This window comes from Pan paniscus, chromosome 2 (assembly GCF_029289425.2).
Source record: "Pan paniscus chromosome 2, NHGRI_mPanPan1-v2.0_pri, whole genome shotgun sequence".
Classification (NCBI taxonomy): Eukaryota; Metazoa; Chordata; class Mammalia; order Primates; family Hominidae; genus Pan; species Pan paniscus.
In genome coordinates this window covers 148608678-148629601 of record NC_085926.1, presented here as the reverse complement: position 1 = coordinate 148629601, position 20924 = coordinate 148608678, and the positions used below count along the sequence as shown (strand labels likewise).

The 20924-nt window shown below is 43.7% G+C and overlaps 1 long non-coding RNA gene and 1 pseudogene across 1 annotated transcript; both read left to right on the top strand.

Moving 5' to 3' along the window:
* The first annotated feature begins 1235 nt into the window (after positions 1–1235).
* LOC130541369 (uncharacterized) lies at positions 1236–5779 on the top strand. Its single transcript, XR_008955415.1, has 3 exons — positions 1236–1370; positions 3703–3876; positions 5358–5779. It is a non-coding gene; the product is annotated as an uncharacterized LOC130541369 (long non-coding RNA).
* Positions 5780–11880: 6101 nt separating this feature from the next.
* LOC129397462 (U1 small nuclear ribonucleoprotein C-like) lies at positions 11881–20285 on the top strand (annotated as a pseudogene).
* The last annotated feature ends 639 nt before the right edge of the window (positions 20286–20924 follow it).

Here is a 20924-nt window from a genome sequence, read left to right as displayed (position 1 = left end):
AAAGTAGGGGTTTACAACATCTGTGGTGAATGAATAAAAACCACAACTCTTATCACTAAGAAAGTCACATTTCAAGTCAATATACAGAGGAACCTATGAAGGTGAAACTAGGATCCAGGAGCAGGTGAACTCTGACCCTCAGGACCAGAGCCAGTCCAGATATGGCCTCCAGGGCCCTCATGGCACCCATGCAAGGTGCAGTGTGCATACACTAGCCAAGCTTGGCAGCATCACTTCATGTCCACGGCTTACCCTCTTATTACGTGTGGTAGAGGAATCAGGACTGATTGGTTAACAGTGCATAAAAGGCAAGCCTATAAACAAAAGACATAAAGAAGGAGAAAGTGGACACAAGTTATTCCAAAAGCACAAAAAGAGTTTTAGCCCAAAAAGGTAAAGTGATGGGCCAGCAGCCACACAGTGCATTACTGGCAGCACTGGTTCTATAATTCAGGCTTCTTGATTCCCCATTCAAACTTGCTCCTAGAACTTAACAAATGAAAAAGTTGTAAGCAACGCAACTCTGAACTTTTATTTTCCAGAGTTACATAGTTCCCTTTCATCTCTGTCACTGGAAATCTGTAAACTTAACCTTTACTCTTGACTTTCTTGAAACTGTGCATTTTCTACCAGAAAATAAAAATCCCCAGGTTATTCCGTTTTAACAGGAAGTGAAAACAGCAGAAAAAGATTATGTAAATTAAAATGCCTTTTTATGCAGTTCCAATTGCAAATGCAATTTAAAACATGATGAGTATATTCCTTGACTTGTTGCTTTTAAAAAAAGAAAAAAAAATGATAGGCATTTGTCAAAACTCATCACGTGGTCCACTTAAGTACCATATTTTAAAAAATAAAATAAGAATATTTTATCTTTCCTGTCCTAGTTCAATATTCTAATTTGGTAATCTGGCGATTAAACGATGGTAGATTAAGCCTGTGTCTTATGACGCATGAGTCATTCTAAAGAAAAAAGGGTTCTCAAAATACCTTGGGAGAAAATGTTAACAGTCATTAATTCTGGGTGCCTAGAACCTGGGTATATGGTATATTATTAATTGCATTGTTCTACGTTTTTAATTTTTTTAAAAAAACCAACCAACCTTGAGATTAGGGGTTCCCAGTGTTCTTGTAAGGAGGAACTGGTCTTGGTTTCCCTGAATCCAGAAGACTTAAAGGATTGAGACAGTGGAGTTCTTAGAGGGAACTGTCCAGGGGATTATGGGAAATACTTCGGAGAAGAGGCACCGAAGCATCAACTATCTTGGAACTCTGCCAACTAGAACCTCGGCCTCAACTGACACATCCAAACTAATGGCTGAGTGTCTTTTTTAGCAGCGTCAAGCAACTCCTTTACAATACCACCCAAAGTAATTTTCCTGAAGAAATTCTCCTTGTATCTAACTTCATTCAGGTTCTTGGGGCTTGCCAAATAGCCAGCAATGTGACCTTAACTTGGTCAGTTGACATCTCTGGTCTTAAGTTTCCTAATCTGCAACATTTGAAGGTTTATTTTCTAAATGTTTTTACTTTAGTACTAATTTCTGTGAGACAATCAAGCTATTCAATGTTAGGTTGAGGTATGTAAATCATTCCTGCCAGCCTTTGTACGAGGTGGTTCTGGTATCACTGTGGCCCAGCATGTGTCTGTCTATCAGTGTTGGCAGGTGAGTCATGCTCCAGCTACCTCTCAGATTCCCATGGTTTAGAGCTAGGGGTGGTGCCTGGGTAGAGAGACCAGTTTTGCTTTGTGGCTCTGGCTTGAGAGGCCTGTGGCCTTGAACCTTCCTGATTCATGCAGGCTGTGCTTGAAAGTATGATTATAATTTCACTGACCTGTGAAAGGGAGGCAAGAGTGCTTAAAGGGAGAAATCTAATTCCCCATATTGTTAAACCTTCTACTAATTTGAAGCTTAAAATCTCTTATTTGTGAATACCGTTAATGTGTCTTGGAGTCTTCAAATGACAAGCAGAAAGAAGCTTGATCCCACTGACACCAACACCCACCACCACTACCATTTTACAGAATAAACAAGACCTACAGAGGGAAACACACTGGCCCCAAACCACACTGCTGATTAGAATTTTCTGTGATGATGACATGGTGTCTTCTGTATTGAGTAAAAGGGAAAAAATTACAAAACAGCTTAAAGTACAAGCCAACATTTTACCATGACTAAGGGAAGTGGCTCCCAGTCTTGATTCCCCATTTCCATTGCCACCATCTGGGCCAGGACCACTGTTGGGGCTCCTAACTGTTTGTCCTCCTTCTTCCTGCCTGCTCCAATGTATTCTACACATAGGCAGAGGCTCTTTTGACATGAAAATCATTGGCATCACAGCTCTTCAATATTCTCTTGCGGTGCACCCTATTTCTTTTCCTTCATGGCACCACAATTGTGATTACGTATTTTTTTTTATGGTTCAGCGCCTGCCTCCCCTTGACAACCTGCAGGGTAATAGAGACAATGAAGTCCCTGGCACCTAGGCACCCAATTAATATCTGAATGAATAAATAACTACTAACAGGCTAGTGTGAGAGCAGCATTGAAGTCAACACTTTAAGAGTTAAGGTTTTCTGGTTTTGTACCAAAAGTCCCTGGGGAAATTACGCAAGTAGGCAGGGAACAGAGATGGGGAGATAATCTAACAATCCAGAGAAGGGAAGAAACAAAGGGTTTCTCTGCCCCTGTCATCCTCCAGGCAAGGTCACTAAGGCTGGTTTGAAGTTTCTGTGCCTTGAAATTTCTTATGTCATAGAGTCACCTGACATTCAGATCAAAGGCCGACTCCGCTCTATGTTTGATGATCCTTGCAGCAAGCACAGATCAAGGTTCCTGTGACCTGCAGCAATTGGATTACAAGATTAGATCAATTTGCAAAGTACACCAAGATCACAGCAGTTGCCATCCATTAGGTACCTATCGTGTGCAAAGTGCTTTGTCTGTATTAACCCATTTAATCCTCTCAATAAAATAAGCAGTGTTTATTATCCCCATTTTGGAGTTGAGGAAATGAAGGCTCAGAGAGATTAAGTAATTTGCCTACACTCACACAGCTGGTAAGAAACAGAATTGGAATATGAACCCATTGTGGAGTCCATGCCCCTTCACCATATCACGTGATCCATCGTTATTCTTATTTGGCTTTCACATATTTTGACCATCAGCAGAAATATTGCTTATTTGTAACAGATAAAGATGAACAAGGATGGAGGGGTGCAGGATGCTTGGTGAATACAGAACATACCACCTGTGCTTTGGAACTGCCTTCCCCACTGTCATGGCATGCTAGAAGGGGATGGAGACCTAGAAATCGTTCAGACCCTCACTAGTTAAAGTGTGGTCCGTGCACCAGCGGCATCAGCATCACCTGGGAACTTGTTAGAAATGCAGCATCTCAGCCTCCACCCCAGACCTCCTGACCAGAATCCGCATTTTAACACAGTATGCAGGTGATGTGGATGCATGTTCAAGTTTGGGAAGCACTGGTTGGATCAAAGGTTATCACCCCACACGTCCTTTGGAATCATGTGGGGAACTTTAAAGAATGCCAGGACCTAAGTTAGAATTCTTGGCAGTAAGGCTGAGCTTCTGTGTGCTTTTTAAAGCTTCCCAGAAGGGACCAGCACACAGTCAGGGTTGAGAACCTCTGACCCAGTCCAACCTCACTGCCTCATTTTCTCTTGTATTTCTCATACAGCCACTGAGACAAGTGATGTCACCTGCCAATACTGTAGATTGAATAACCAGGGAAGGCTGAGGAATGCAAGTGAATGTAAAAACCACCTGGAGGGAAGCATTGCAGCAAGAAAGGAACAGCAAGTGCAGAGGCCTGAGGCAGAACCAGCAGGGAAAATGCTTTGAGGTGAGGCAGGTAAGGAGCTAGAGCCTTGCCCTGTGAGGCCAGCTAGGGGTCTGGCTTTCTTTCCAGGTACAATGGGAGGCCACTGGAAAGTTTCAAGGAGCATGGATGATGGGATTCGGGTTTTTAAAAAGTGCTGTAGGTGTTCAATTAAAACAAAACAAAACAACAAAAACAATGATTATAAAGGGCAGGAATGGAAGCATTTTGGAAGCTATTGCATTTCACCCAGTGAAAGATAATTATGGCTTGGACAGAGTGAGCAAAGGTAGAGATTAACAGAAATGGGCATATTTGGGCTATGTTTTCAAGGTAGAGTTAACAGGAGTTGCTAAAAAGTTGGATGGGTGGGAGAGGGGTGATGATTATAGGAATAAGGAAAAGAGAGAATCAAGGATGATCACTCCTAGGCTCTCATCCTGAGTAAATGGGTAAGAAGTTCCATGTATTGGGGCAGAGACTAGTGAAGGAGCCAGCATAGGGCAGAAATCTAGAGAGACACATGGCTGAAGACATCAACCAGACAGTTGTTTGTATGAGCTTGGAGCTCTGAGGAAAGGCCAGGATGGAAATACCAAAATGTGTGCACCATCACTATATGTATGGTGTTTAAGCTGTGGGGTGGAAGTGAGAAGACCCCGGGGTTTGGGCAATGGAGGGAGGTGCATACAGACAGAAAAGAGGGTGGGACTCAGGCCTATCTCCTGGGACTGCCAACCTTTTAGAGGTCACATGAGGAGCCAGAGCCTGGAAATGAGGGTGGATAGAGGAAGTGGCCATCAAGATGAGGGGAACTCCTAGACAGTACGGCATCACAGAACCCCAGGAAAAAAATCTGGCTCAAGTAGAACAGAGGAGTTAGCCACTGAGAAGACAATCGAGGTCATGGCAAGATGTCAAGAGCAGTCTCATGGAGTGGAGAAGACAGAAGCCCAGAGGAGAGCAGGTGAGGGAGAGAACAGGGCATGGGTGAGGTAGAGGAGGCAGGAGCTATAGCTATAGAGCTATAGACAAGTTGCTATAGACAAGGCTTTTAAGAAGTTCCGCAGAGAAGACGTAGAGAAATGAAGGAGTTGCCGCAGGAGAATAGTGGGATCAATGAAAGATTTTTATTTTGTGTTTTAAAAATTGGAGCCACTAGAGCATGGCACTGTGCCAATGGGAAGGATCCAAAAGAGAGAGCGAAATGGATGATGTGGAGAAGGAGGCAATCACAGTGGGGGCAAAGTAATCAGAAAGACAAATTTCCAGGGCAGATTACTTACTTATGCAGTAGAGATGGTCAGGAAGCAGCCATTATTGAAATAGAGAGAGGTGGGAAAAAAATTGTGCCAACAAGCAAGGGTTGAAGCAAATTATGTTTAGAAGGCCCTGGTGAGGGCATCTGTGCATATCCAGCCCTGAACAGGAGAAAGGCACTGGCTGCAGCTCAGTCTAGAACATCCCAGGCGTCTGAGAGGTTTACACCTTAGCAAGCTGTGGTGTTTTTCTAGGTTCCATGAAAACCTGGAAGAAATATTCCTGAGGACCATCCAACACCATTTCCCTGAGAGACAAGCTGTAAGTACTGTCCTAGTTACAGATCCGAGTCCCTGGTACATTGATATCAAGTAAGGGTGCACGCAGCTCAGAAGGCAGTTTCCATTACACTGGACAAGAGTGTGGCTGCCTGAGTCCTAGAACTGCAGTGGCTTCTGCTGACAATGTGAGGAGTAGCTGCCCTGTCCAGAGTGTGGCCCCGCACGCTGCCCCCTCCCCTGGAGGGACTGAAGAGAACAGCTTGGAGCATGCCCTTCCCTTTCCCTTATCTCACCCACTATGCTAATGCTGCTCATCCCTCAAGATCCGAGTTATTCCTCCTCAATTCAATACACACCAATCAACTGCCCTGTGCTTGGTCCTGTACTTTATATCCTTGATATGGTTTAATTTTCAAAACAAAACACCTTGAGGTGGGTATTATCACTCCCATTAACAAACAAGAAGGTGGGGGCTCAGAGAGGCTAAGTAACTTGCCCAAAGTCACACAGCTTGTAAGCAGTGAAAATGGGATTTACACTCAGGAATGTAGCCCTTCCAACAGCCCTGCTGCCTGCAAAAGTGACTCAGATATGGACTTTACAGTCTAGCAGAAGTCTGAAAGCATCAAACAAAGAGGCAACTTACAGTAGCATGAAATATGCAACCACAACTACATCAACTATGTTTGCAAAGCAAGTTAAGACAAGGACGTACAAATTGCTATGGAGTTCAAAAGAGGATTGGAAAAGGCTTCCGGGAGAAAGCAGCACGTGCATTGGGCCTTGGGTGTTGGGTAGGTTTTTGCAAGGCTGAGGTAGTTAGGAGGATGTGCCAAGAGATCAGCCTCTCCTGGATCAAGACCAATCCACTCAATGCCTAAGTCCAGCCTTGTCCACCTCCCATCCACTTCTCAGGGCTATTCTTCTCTCACACTTCCTTTGTCCCCACGTTCCTGACACCCACACAAGGTCAGACACATAGAAGGTGCCGAGTGAATATCAAAGTTCAGCAGTGCCTTGTCTGGTCCCTAATTCTAATCTATCCTTTAACCCATCCTCATACTAGCTAAATTTCAGGACGAACCCTGTCCACAATAAAAACTACTTCTTCTAGAGAATTTGCCCTGCCCATAGTTCCTGGAACACCCCATGCAAACCCCCCACTAATTCACACACCCACAAACTTGTAATGCAGGCCACAGCTGATAAGACCTTACCCAGGCCAGTGGTTCATTGGCTGAGCAGCCACCAGTCAGATTCTCTTGAGAGAGTCAAAGACAGTCAGTGGTGTGCACCAGAGTCACACAGCCCTGGAAAGTCAGCACACTAGCAAAGGAAAAGACTTGATAGCAAGAGGCCCCTAGGGGTGGAGGGAGCAGCCACTGCCACCCACCCTGCCAGGTCCTAATCCCTCCCCAGGGAGCCCAGAAACACTCCATTTCCTGCTTTGAGGCATCTTGGAGACAGCCCACTGTGCCTTCACAATTAATTCTTCTTATCACTTTTTTTTTCAATTTTAGACCATATTTATTCACTCCCACCACCAAAATTGAAGAAAGTAACACACAAAGTTTCTCCCTCCTTCTAATTTTGCTTAATTTTATGATTATTGCTGTCAAGATGTATAACTTTTTTTTTTTTTTGAGATGGAGTCTCTCTCTGTTGCCCAGGCTGGGGTGCAGTGGTGCCATCTTAGCTCACTGCAACCTCCGCCTCCCGGGTTCAAGCGATTCTCCTGCCTCAGCCTCCGAGTAGCTGGAATTACAGGCACCTGCCACCATGCCCGGCTAATTTTTGTATTTTTAGTAAATACAGGGTTTCACCATGTTGGCCAGGGTGATCTTGAACTCCTGACCTCAAGCAATCCACCCGCCTCAGCCTCCCAAACTGCTGAGATTACAGGCGTGAACCACTGCACCCAGCCAAGATGTATAACTTTTAAAAAAACATTTTATTAGTAAATTTTCAAAAGGAAGGAGAATAATATAACGAATTCAATGTGTTATCACCAACTTCAACCATTATCAACTCTTGGCCAGCTGTGCTGCATCTATACCCTCACCTACATCCACGTGTGGATTTCTTTGAATCAAATCCCAGGCATCATATCATTTCATCTGTATATGTTTCAGTATAGAATATCTAAAGATTAGGACTTTGAAACATACTCACAATACTGTTTTTATATCTATAAAAATTATAAATTTTAATATAATCAAATATCCAGTCAGAGGTCACATTTCTCTGGTTGATATACAGTCTGTTTGAACTGGGATACATATATAAGATCCTTACATTGCTACTGATAAAATGCTTATGTCTCTTTTAATCTACAGATTCTCCCTCCATCTCTTCTCCTTTCTTGAAGTTATTTATTGAAAAACCCAGGGTTCCTATAGCAGAGTTTCCTATAGTCTCATTGCAACCCCAGAATATCATTTTATCAGATTCAGATTTGATTTTTCTTTTTGTAAGACTGCTTCAAACCAACCAGGGAACTGTTGGGGAGAAAAAAAAAAGAAGACTGCTTCATAGGTGATGGTAGTGATGTGTATGTCTATAACACAAAGGACAATGCCTGTTGCTCTCTTCCTCTAACTCTGTCTCTTTGTCTCTTTTAGTGATATTATCGGCCATTGATGGCTCGAATTACAGAATGATCTTTCAAATCATTCCTTCTTTATGAACTGGAAAACTTCTATAGTGACAAACTTCCTCTTTTCAACTATTTGTTTACCCTAAGGTACATTTTACAAGGGAAAGATAACATAAATGCCTGATTATTTTCCTTTATCAGTTTTCAAAACAATGAGGTAGTTTTTTAGCATCCTCCAAAAATAAAACCAATGAAGTAACATTTTAAAAATATATCAGGCAGGCCAGGTATGGTGGCTCATGCCTGTAATCCCAGCACTTTGGGAGGCCAAGGCAGGCAGATCATCTGAGGTCAGGAGTTCGAGACCAGCCTGGCCAAAATGGTGAAACCTCGTCTCCACTAAAAATACAAAAGTTAGCCAGGTGTGGTGGTGCATGCCTATAGTCCCAGCTACTTGGGAGGCTGAGGCAGGAGAATCGTTTGAACCTGGGAGACAGAGGTTGCAGTGAGCCGAGATCACACCACTGCACTCCAGCCTGGATGACAGAGCAAGACCCTGTCTCAAAAACTAAAAATCATTATGTCTCTTAAAAAAAAGAATATCATTATGAATTCATGGATTTTAACTTTTTTATGTATTTCAATTCATTGCCATTATTATCCTTGTTGATACTCATATCATTCCATCTTGGCCTGACAAATGCATATTCAGCTTGGTTCCTGAGTGCTTTTGACATGACCACAAATAGCCTCTGATGTTCCAGGCTCATCTTGTTCTTTTCCTGCACTCAACATGTAATCAACGATGTCTTCAAGGAACCTTGATTTCTTTAGTGTGAAACAATGATTCAAGACCACAGTCTAGGCAGTAGGAGCCCCCGTTATTCAAACTTGAGCCAGTCTGAATGGATTTTCCACCCTGGAGCTGAATAGATGTTGACTAGAATTCTCAATGTTTCCACCAAAATAAGTTATGAAAGAAGCAAATCTGGTCACACAAATCTAATTTAAAATCTTCCCTTTTTTAGACAAGAGTGCCAAGATAATTCAATGGAGAAAGAATAATTGTTTCAACAAATGGGACAACTGGATATTCACATGCAAAAGAATGAAGTTGGATCCCTGCCTCATGCATGTGTGTGTGTATATATATATATATATATATTTACATGACAGACAGACACTGTCCTTTGTGTTATAGATGTACCCATCACCACCATCAACTATGAAGCCATCAGGGTTTTTTCCCCAGCAGTTCCCTGGTTGGTTTGAAGCAGTCTTGTAAAAAGGAAAATCAAATCTGAATCTGAGCAGATTATATTCTTGGGCTGCAATGAGACTATAGGAAACTTTGCTATGGGGAACCTGGGTTCTTCAATAAATAATTTCAAGAAAGCAAAAGAGATAGAAGGAGAATCTATAGATTAAAAGAGACATAAGCATTTCATCAGAGGCAATGTAAGAATGTTTCTATTATATATTACATATTATATATTCATTCATTTATCCAACACACATATATACATACTGCTTCCCTACACTATGCCAGGTACTGTTCCATACGCAAAAGATCCAGCCAAATGTACAAAAACTCTAGCCCTTGGCTGGGCATGGTGGCTCATACCTGTAATCACAGCATTCTGGCAGGCCAAGGCTGGCAGGTCACTTGAAGCCAGGAGTTTGAGACCAGACTGGCCAACATGGTGAAACCCAGTCTCAACTAAAACTACAAAAAAAAATTAGCCAAGCGTGGTGGTGCAAGCCTGTAGTCCCAGCTACTCAGGAGGCTGAGGCACAAGAATTGCTTGAACCCGGGAGGTGGAGGTTGCAATGAGCTGAGATTTCACCACTGCAACTCCAGCCTGGGTGACAGAGTGAGACCCTGTCTTCAAAACAAAATAAAACAAACAAGCAAAAAACCTCTAGCCTTTGTGTTGCTTACATTCTCATGGAGAGAAGAAGGCAATAAACAAAATATATGCAAAGATTTTATACAGTATAATACACTGAAGATAGTCAATGCTATGGAGAAAAATAAAGCAGGTAGAAGGGATGGTCAGTAGGGGAGTAGGGGAGAGGAGGGATCGCAGTTATAAACAGAGTGATATTTGAGCAAATGCTTGACGGAGGTGAGGGAATGAAACATGCAGCTAATTGGAGGAAAAACATTCTAGGCAGGGGAAATAACAAGTCCAAAGGCCCTGAGGTGTGCATGTCTCGTGTGTTCAAGGAATATCCAGGGAGCGGAGTCCGGGGAAGGAAAGTAGGAGCTGAGGTGAGAAAGTGCGAGGAGAGAAAAACTTTGCTATTTTATTGGAGCAGAGCACAGCGGCGTGTTTACGTCTAAAAAGAGTAGAAATTATTCTGGATGGTGACTCCACAAGGGGAACATATGCAGCTTGCCTGGTTTCAAGATAAGGGCCATAATCAGTGGCACACAGGAGCCGGCACATACCAACTTGCAACAGTCAAATGTTTAGGAATCTTGAGAGCCAGTTGATAAACACAGCTATTATTAAAAATTAAATTCTAGATTTATAATTAAATAAGTTATATTTAACAGTATTATATTTAACAGTATATATTTAACAGTAGCAGTATTTAGTACTTAGAAAGTGGCAAAAGCAACAAATTGGGGCTTGATTTATTAGTTGTTGTCTAGACTTAAGAAAATGATGAAGAAAATGTTAATAATAGAGCTTTAACTTAGAATTATGTCATACTTGGAACCATTACATTGCAAATAGAAAAAAAAGTTGAAGAAATATTTTTCTAGCAGTCAAAAACTATTGCCCAAATCAATAAAGAAGTCACTCACATCATTGATGACACTGATGAACCAGTGAAATTTTGACAAACATCTGAAAGTTAAGGCTTCTTCATTTTAATCTTACTGGTACCAACCAGCATTTATGTCATAATTGCTTGTTTGTCAATATCAACCACAGGTTGGCATACAATATATGCCAAGGGTTTAGCAAAATACAAGGTTCAGATACAACGGTTCAGCAAAAAGCAATGAAAACATTCTGAGGGAATCAATAAGCTATATGGAATTTACAGTTTAGAATACTGTATAATTTCTTATTATTTGTACATTGGGTGCTACAATTCCTTTATATCAGTAAGATTTATCTGACACTTGCGTGTGTTAAAAAAAAATTTAATTTCTGGAGCACCTGTTGTTAAACATTTACCAGCACACCTCTGGCTACAATCTGATCAAATCCAATTTTACATATCTTAGAGCCCAGACAGATAGAGGAGAGAGAGGCCTCTCAAGGCAACGAAGCAATTAAAAGGAATGGAGTTACTTCAAAATCATTCTGCTCTAGAATTTGGAGTTGGCCACGCTGGAGACCAAGAATTCCTTTGTGTTTATATTTATGATACCTTCTATTTACAGTAGGTGATTCTAGCTCTCCATTTATGGTAGTGATACAGTTTCCTTTTCAAGTAAACTTGTTTAAAGTACCAAAAAAGACAATTTCGAGAAAAATGTTAAGTAAATGATAAACAGGAAATACACAGAAGTGACAAAAATTCAAATGATGACCTGCAGTATCTCCACTGGGAAACACTAGCTCAATGATTAAGAACTCAGGCTGGCTAGGCACGGTGGCTCACGCCTGTAATCCCAACACTTTGGGAGGCAGAGGTGGGCAGATCACTTGAGGTCAGGAGTTTGAGACCAGCCTGACCAACATGGCAAAACCCCGTCTCTACTAAAAATACAAAAATTAGCTGGGCGTGGTGGCGGGCACCTGTAATCCCAGCTACCCAGGACGCTGAGGCAGGAGAATTGCTTGAACCCAGGAGGCGGAGGTTGCAGTGAGCCGAGAACATGCCACTGTACTCCAGCCTGGGTGACAGAGCAAGACTTCCCCTCAAAAAATAAAAGAACTCAGGCTTTCAAGCCATATCTGGGCTCAAATTCAGACACTCCTAATTACCGCTACCTTTGTGAATTCATTGGCCTCAGCATCCTTGTCCATAAAACAGGCACGCTGCCAACTCCACAGGGTTGCAATGAGTTGTGAGATCCAGGGAAGCCCAGGGCCTGGCATAAATGGGAGCTGACAAAAGAGGGGCTCCAGGGAGAAGCCTCATCTGGGGCCTGGCCTCCTCAGCCCAAAACAGGCAATGCCTTCAACTTTCTCTCTGACGTGTATAAAATGTGAATGTTCACAAGCACACACACGCAACAGCAGCACACACTGTTCCCTGACTCAGCGTTCTCCCCTAAGGCCCTAAGTGCTTCCCTCTCCTATCTGCTGGAGTAGCAGGTTCTTAGGGGTTCCTTAAACCTCAACAGAGCCCTCAGTGACAAGTCCCTGGTTCTGCTGGACACTCTGGTTATAAAGAGGAAAAGACTTCTGCCCTGCCCCAGAGAGCTTTTCCCAGCTAGTGCGGGAGACTGGTAAACAGAGTAGAGCTGGTAAACAGAGTACCTGATGATGACCACGGGAATGGCGTGGTCCCCTAGGTCTCCCTGCAGAGCTCCCGTTGCCCTTCTCTGTTAGTCTTTTTTTTTTTTTGGGGGGGGGGGTGGTGAAGCCTTGCTCTTGTCGCCCACGCTAGAGTGCAGTGGCATTAGCTCACCGCAACCTCCGCCTCCTGGGTTCAAGTGATTCTCCTGCCTCAGCTTCCCTAGTAGCTGGGATTACAGGTGCCTGCGGCAACGCCTGGCTAATTTTTGTATTTTTAGTACAGACGGGGTCTCACCATGTTGGCCAGGCTGGTCTTGAACTCCTGACCTCATGTGATCCACCCACCTCGGCCTCCAAAAGAGCTGGGATTACGGGCATGAGCCACCGTGCCCGGCCTCTGTAAGGCTCTTTTGTTTGCAAGGAATGGCGACTCGGTCAAGGCCTCAAGTGAAAGGCCTCTATTGTAATAACAATACTGCAGCCAACATTGGCGATATTTGTGCTGGAGAGGCTGCAGTGGCTCCTAGATCCCTGCTCCATGCCTCACCAACTGCTCTGGGCCTGGCAGGCTGACCACTGCGTTTTGTAACCACCTAACAGCCTCATCCTTTGGCCTCCAATCGGATTGGCCTTTGGGTATCATGGGCAGGAGATCAGAGTTAGGGAGAAGTCTTAAGAGTATGTATGCTTTCCACTCCTGCCCTGTAGGGCCAGGTTGGCCCAGCTGCACTCTTGTCCAGACCCCCACAGTTCCTGCCCTGTCACCCCGTTTTGAGGCTGCTGGGTGTCTCATAACTACTTCCTCCCTTCGCCTCATCAGGCCTAGGAGTACTAAAGACTTCTCAGCCAGTTATAGCCCATGGTGTTCCATCATCCTTTGTCCCTTCATCTGACCTATACTTTTGTAAATAGTCTCTCAGCCTCTCCTCAGTTACCCAATTTGGGTGTCCTGCCCAGACCCAGACCGCTACCTGCTTACAGAGTACTTCATATGCACCAGCAGGCCCTTCTCCACATCTTAAGCCCATTAACTCATTCAAGCATCAAAACAACCCTATGAAGCAGACACCAGTAACAGCCCAGTTTACAAGTGAGGAACCTGAGACACAGAGTGCTCAGTTACTTACTCAAGTTTACATGGTGGGAAGTAGCATGGCCAGGCAGTGTCTCTGCTGACGCTACTCCGTGTTAGGATATGTACAGGAATAGGAAAGTGCGTGTCTATTTTCACTTCCTGGAGCGCAGGACCAGCCACACCAGCAGGTTTCTGGCACTCTGGAGTGTAGTTCAGAAATGGAAATCTCACCAGGCCCCACTGGGGTCTGAAGCCTCACTATCTCCTAGCTGCTGGTGTTGGCACATCGGTGTTACTCAGCCACATTCAGTCTGCTTCTCCTGCTGCCAGCACCCTGCTTCTCTCTGCTCTCCTCCAATCCTCACTACTTCTGCCTAGCATCTTCTCTGTGTATCCTTTGATTTCTACTCCTTACCAACTACTGCCAAAGAGGGGACCACTTGATTCGGACAGCCACTAGTCGACTTTAAAAGTCACTGGTCTCAGCAGGGTGCAGTGGCTCCCACCTGTCATCCCAACATTTTGGGAGGCTGAGGCAGGGATCACTTGAGGCCAGGAGTTCAAGACCAGCCTGGGCAATATAGCGAGACCCTGTCTCTACAAAACAAAAGTAACTGGGCATAGTGGTGTGTGCCTATAGTCCCAGCTACTCAGGAGGTGGAAGGATCACTGTGTCCAGGAGTCCAAGGCTGCAGTGAGCTATGATCATGCCACTGAACTTCCAGCCTGGGTGACAGAGCAAGAACCTGTCTCTAAAAAAAAAAAAAAAATTAATTAATTAGTTAATAAATATTTAAAAAGTCACTGTCTTTTCCCTGAGTCAGGAGATGCATGGTTACCCGTCAAGATATAGGGGTCAATGGGAGGGAAGACACCAGCAGACCCACACAGGATTGTTTCATGGCAAAGTAAACAGAGACACACACGAGCAGGAGATTGCACAGCCTGCTCCCAGGCAAAGGTAGACACATTCTTCTAGTGGGTGGGGAAGTGGATACACCCTCCCAGCCTCTTCCGGCTGTGCTGGAAGCTCTGGCTGCAGGCTGGCTCTCCCCAGTGGCAAGAAGCTGATGCAAAACAACCCTTGCACATTACCATGAGACTAGGTGAGGCGAGACTCAGTTTCCCAGGAGCACCCCAGCAGACTGGGGCCTCAGGCCTACCCCAAGTCCATTCCTGCAGGTGTCCACTGGCCAGCAGTCATGGCAACAATGAGAGGGCCACCTAGTGCAGAAATACAGACCAGGCCATCAACGCAAAAGAAGCCACTGAGGGCCCGTTCGCTGACCTCTCGGAGTGTAGCAGGCACCCAGGTCTTGACAGACTCCTCTATAGCACATTCCTAAGGCACCCTCCGCTCCAGTCTCCCTGAACTTCCCACAGTTCACAAACATACCAAGTTCTTTCATGACTCTGTGTCTCTGCCCAGACTAGTCTCTCAGCCCAGAAGGTCTTTTCCCACCTTGTTCCTGTAAACTACTTCCTGTTCATCCTTTAAAAGACGCTCCTGAGAAAACCTCCTCAGATACCCCAAGCCAGTTCAGCTGTCCTGTCTCCTGTGTTCTTCCTTCCTGGTTCTCTGGAACAGCATTCACCTTGTGATACACTGACTTTTTTTTTTTTTTTAAGCTGTCTGTTCTCTCTCTCTCTTAAACCAAGAACTCCTCAAGAGCAAGGCCTGTGACTGATTCCGTTTTATATTTTAGGGCCCTTTCCCAGACCAGGAGCACACTAGATGTTCCCCAGGCAAGTATTAAAGAACTGAATAGATGAAGAGCAAGGAACATCATCAAAAAACAGCAAATAGGGTGGTGACTGTTGTTTCCCCAAAGCAAGCAGAGCCTGAGACAAAGCTTATATGAAGTTTATTTAGGAAATGCTGGGCATGGTGGCTCACACCTGTAATCCCAGCACTTTCAGAGGCCAAGGTGGGCAGATCACCTGAGGTCAGGAGCTCGAGACCAGCCTGGCAAAGGTATACACATTCTTATGGTGTATACTACATGGTGAAACCCCCATCTCTACTAAAAATACAAAAATTAGCCAGGCGAGGTGACATGTGCCTGTAATCCCAGCTACTCAGGAGGCTGAGGCAGGAGAATCGCTTGAACCCAGGAGGCAGAGGTTGCAGGGAGCCGAGATCACACCACTGCACTCCAGCCTGGGCAACAGAGCGAGGCTCCCTCTAAAAAAAAAAAAAAGACATTTATTTAGGAAAGTGATTCCAGGCAACAGACTGAAGGACTGAAGAGGGGAGTAGGGGAGGAAAGAAAGCCAGCACAGGTGCATTATCTGCCAGTCACTGCCTTAGGTAACTGAGGCTCAATCCCGCTGGGGGCTTCTGAGGCACTGTGTAGAAGGACCTCAGAATTGTCCACTGAGAGAGAGAAGAGGGAGGTCTTCACCCTCCAGTTCCCATCCCCAGCTCATCAAAGGGTACCCCCTATCACGGTAAGTACCCTGCAAGTCCAGAAGGCAACCAGGAGGCAAATGTGTCCTGTGCCACGCTGCAGGATCCAGGAAACGTCAGGCAGCCAAAGCCAGAGCCATCAGCTACACCTGCACAAAACTGGTTGCTGCAGCAGTGGCTGAAGTTGCAGCTGGGCCAACAGGATGTGCAGCATCCATTCAGGTCTGTATAAGAGTAGGCGAAGTTAAAGCTAGAAAAGTCGGGTTAAGATTATATTGTAGAGGGCCTTAAACATCAGCCCAAAGCTTTATTTGCCACTAAGGATTTCCACACAATGCAGTAATATAAATAGCAGTACCAAGGGGGTGATTTGAGTTCCTTTCAGTCACCTCTCTCAATAAACCCAATCTGCCATTCTCCAAAAAAAACCAAACAAAACAAAACAAAACATTATCTTAGTAAAAACAATGCAAGTCATCTCCTGCTCCTCTCATTAATCAGTTGCCATGCTTAAGCCACTCTATAGAAATACTAAGCACCCAGTCGGGTGCAACTGTCTCTCTCACCCTTCTATGAGGAAACTCCAATAAATAAATTGTTTTAATGTTTAGATCTCTGTGTCCATCTTTAAGATAAAAAAAAAAAAGGCAAAGCTTAGGAACCTTTAAGGAAGAAACCAGTCAAGGTGGCTCATGCCTGTAATCCTAGCACTTTGGGAAACCAAGGCAGGAGGATTGCTTGAGTCCAGAAATTTGAGACCAGCCTAGGCAACATAGCATAGACCCTGGAAAGAAAAGAAAAGAGAAAGAAAAAAGAGAAGAGAAAAGAAAAGAAAAGGAAGCAGGGGGAGAGAGAGAGAAAGAGAAAGAAGATAGGAAGGAAGGAAGGAAGAAAGGAAGGAAGGAAAGAAGGAAGGAGAGAAGGAAAGAAAGAAAGAAAAGAAAGAAAGAAAGAAAGAAAAAGAAAGAAAGACAAACCAGTCAAGAGGGCCCTCCTTGTTCAATCCATAAGGAGTCTTCAGATGATAGGGAAGTTCCATTCTAATTTCCAAAAAGGCTTAGAGGAATTATTCTCTGATTTGCCACTATTCAGAACAGTCTGGGAAGCATTTCCCTATCTCCTCCTGACTCTGGTGGCACACCCATATGAAAATCTGCCATGGTTGCTGTCTTTGTCCTTTTGTGGTAAATTAGATTTTCTTGAACAGTCAAAGATCAAAGGCAAGATGAGAGATTAAGATTTATTTTCTTATATGAGTCATAGCCTGGATCACCAAACAGAGTTCACCAAATGTTTTGAGCAGCGATGACATGACTGAGACAAGATTATGGAGTTCTGGTGTGACGTTTAATTAAAACTCTTCATCTGATCAAGGGCACTGTCACTGTTGGTGACAATGTAAATTACCCATCACCCAGAAATTCTGCCTCTGGGAATTTATCCTAAGACACTAATAAAGAATGTGGGCTTACACTTAGCTACACGAATATTCACCAGACTGCTCTTTAAAAAAGCAAAAATTGAGAAACAGCTTAAATTCCCAACAGAAAGGGATTAGTTTAAAAAAAAAAAAAAAGATAGATGTAGGGCTGGGCATGGTGGCTCACACCTGTAATCCCAGAACTTTGGGATTCCAAGGCGGGTGGATCACTTGAGCTCAGGAGTTCAAGACCAGCCTGGGCAACATGGCAAAACCCTGTCTGTACCAAAAATACAAAAAATTAGCTGGGCATGGTAGTGCACGCTTGTGGTACCAGCTACTCAGGAGGCTGAGGTGGGAGGATGAGGCCAAGGTTGCAGCGAGTCAGATCACGCCACTGCACTCCAACCTGGGTGACAGAGTATAGACACCATCTCAAAAAAAATTTTAAAAAGATAGGTGTTCCATGCTGCCATAAATGTAAACACTATATATATGTACACACACACATATATTTATATATTATACTCCGACATAAGGTTAAAAGAATCTGTAGTATTCCCCAGGTTAATATTGGATGGATGGGATTATGAATATTTTAGATGTTCTTTTTGCATGATTTTCCCATTATGAGCATGAACTGTTTTTATAATCCAGAAAAATAATGAAAAATATTCACTGGTTAGGGGTGCAGTTTAGAGTCCCATTGCTCAGGCATAAAGTGAGCATAAATTTCCCTCTTTTTCTGTCTGCAGCTCATGAAGCAGTTTAGTCCAACAGACATTATCCAGCTTCTCTAGGGCATGCCCAGCACTGCAAACTGCTGGGGATGCAAAGGTGAAGATGGGGTACGTTCCCTGCCCCTGAGGGACTCAGGCCGAGTGAGCCCACATACACCTCAACAGAAACGCACTGGACATCTCAGGGAAGCCTAGAATTTGAAGCACTCCTGGGCCTCCCAGAGACTAGATATTACATTAAAGTGCGTTGTAAGGCAGCACTATACTAATGTAGGCTTCCAAATGCCTCCCATCGGAGGAACCGGCTCACGGGAGAAGCTAAGTGCTCTCAGGAGAGCTGGGGTGTGGAGTGAACAGCACGTGAGGAAATGGTTATGTGACATCTTTATGGCAGGCACATACAGGCAGGATTTTTTAAAATGCCGCAGCTATCCTTCCAGTAGGAATACTCATCCGATAGAGTAATAATACTTCCCTCCTATAGGAGAATACTACAAGACACTATATTAAAGGAAGACATTTCACTTTCCTTTGATACTAGACATCTTCTATCTTGTCTGAATTTCAAGTGTACTGATGCCGATTTTCTTCATTGCAATTGCATGCTGCCCTCTAGTGTTCGTCTATATTATTACACCCTGTTGTAATAGGTTGAAGATGGAGGGGAGGGAGGTCTGGGGGAAAGTAAATGTATAGGGCATGGGATAGAACTGTCGAAAGCACGCAAACAATAGCCACTTAAATGGTGAAACATAATCAATGGTCCAATTTTTTTCTGTAAAATAAAAAATGTTCTTGTTTTGGGTCGGAATAACGACAGCTAATATTTATTTATCATGTGCCAGGCACAATGCTAAGAGCATTGCAGGTATTAAATCATTTAACCCAATAGAATAAATAAGACGTAGTGTTTCATAGATCACTAGGGTGATTATAGTTTAGAATAACCTATTGTATATTTCAAAATAGCTAAGAGAATAATTCAAATGTTTCCAGCAAAAAGGAAGGACAAGTATTTAAGGTGGTGGCTGTCCCAATTACACTGATTTGTTTTTAACAAGTTAAATAAATATATTAAATTATCATATATACCCCCAAAACACATATATCTATTATGTATCAATAAAAAATAAAATTCAAAAAAATTTCATCCAACAATCCAAAGAGGGAAGAACTATTAGCTGCTCTGCGCATGTGCAGTGCTTCAATGTCACATCAAAACAAAGCAAAATCAGGGAAGAGAGTGGTTAACGGGCTACAGAGCAACATGCCTAAGTTTTGTTGTGACTTCTGCAATACATACCTCACCCATGACTCTCCATCTGTGAGAACCTACCATTGCAGTGGAAGGAAACACAAAGAGAATGTGAAAGACTACTACCAGAAATGGATAGAAGAGCAGGCTCGGAGCCTGGCTGACAGAACAAAGACTGCATCTCAACAAGGAAGAACACCTCCTACTCTGTTCTCTGTTCCTCCTCCTGCAGGAGCGATGATCCAACCTCCCCCCAGTCTCTTCCTGTTCCTCACCAGGTATGATGCCAGCACCCCAGCTGGGGGGCCCTCCCATGATGCCAATGATGGCCCCCCCTCCTCTCCTGGATGATGCCAATGGGATGTGCTCCTGGAATGAGGCTGCCCATTGGAGGTGATATTATTTGGCTCTGTGTCCCCACTCAGATCTCACCTTGAGTTGTAATAATCTTCACATGACATGGGAGGGACAAGGTGGGAGGTAATTGAATCATGGGGGTGGGTTTTTCTCATGCTGTTCTCGTGATAGTGAATAAGTCTCATGAGATCTGATGGTTTTATAAAGGGGACTTCCCCTGCACACGCTCTCTTGCCTGCTGCCATGTAAGATGTCCCTTTGCTCTTCCTTTGTCTTCCGCCATGATTGTGAGGCCTCCTTAGCCATGTGGAACTGTGAGTCCATTAAACCTCTTTCCTTTATAAATTATCCAGTCTCAAGTTGTCTTTATTTGCAGCATGAGAACAAACTAACACAGGAGGCCACATGCCAATGATGCCTGGGCCCCCAGTGATGAGTCCTCCCACCCTCCCACAATGGTGCCCACTTGGACCCAAATGACTTGACCAGACAGATAAGAGTAGAGGGGAGGCCTCTTTAGATCAGTTTTATATTACTTGTTCTGCTTCACAAGGAGATCATGGTGCTGTGACTCTTGGTATTTTCTTAATAGCATGACAAAGAAGACTTGCTCCTCCTTCCTATCAAAGAGAGAATAGTATTAGAGGGGAGAAGTGGGACCAGAAAAAGTGCAGTTTTCATTTGTATTGTGAAATGTGAAAATAAAATTATCGACTCTATCAGTTAAAAAAAAGAAAACCAAAATCAAGGGGCATATGATGGACAGAGAAAGCAATATCAGAATGAAGATACACGCAGATGGCAGGGTCAGTGCTCTATACTGCTGTTACATTAACTGTTGTTAATAATATCTGGGTGGGGAGCTTTCAATTTACCCTCAAAAGTAAACCATTTCCTTTCCTTTTTATAAAACAACTTTTTTAGGATATAGTTCACATACCATACAATTCACCCACTTGAAGTGTACCATTCAGTGGTGTTTAGTATGTTCACAGAGATGTGTAAGAACACCACAATCAATTCTAGATCATGTTCATCACCCCTAAAAGAAATCACACACCCATCAGCAGTCACCGCCCATTTCCCCAAACTCCACTGATTCTAGAAAATCATGACTCTACTTTCTTTACAGATTTGCCTGTTTTGCCTATTGTATATTTCATACAAATAGGATCACACAATACATACATGGTCCTTTGTGACTGGCTGCTTTTCTTTAACATAATGTTTTCAAGGTTCATCCACGTTGTAGCATAT